The following is a 234-nucleotide window of genomic DNA, read 5'->3' on the forward strand; positions in this document are numbered from 1 at the left end:
CTATGCTGGGGATTATTAGGAAGGGTATTGAAAACAGATCAGCCAATATCATCATGCCCCTGTATAAATCAATGGTGTGACCTCATTTGGAATACTGTGTGCAGTTCTGGTCACCACACCTTAAAAAGGATATTATAGCTTTGGAAAAAGTGCAGAAAAGGGCAACTCGAATGACAAAAGGGTTGGAACACTTTCCCTATGAGGAAAGGTTAAAGCGCTTAGGGCTCTTTAGCT

The sequence above is a fragment of the Gekko japonicus genome, unplaced genomic scaffold (assembly GCF_001447785.1).
Source record: "Gekko japonicus isolate JY-2015 unplaced genomic scaffold, Gekko_japonicus_V1.1 scaffold1138, whole genome shotgun sequence".
In the NCBI taxonomy this organism is placed as follows: domain Eukaryota; kingdom Metazoa; phylum Chordata; class Lepidosauria; order Squamata; family Gekkonidae; genus Gekko; species Gekko japonicus.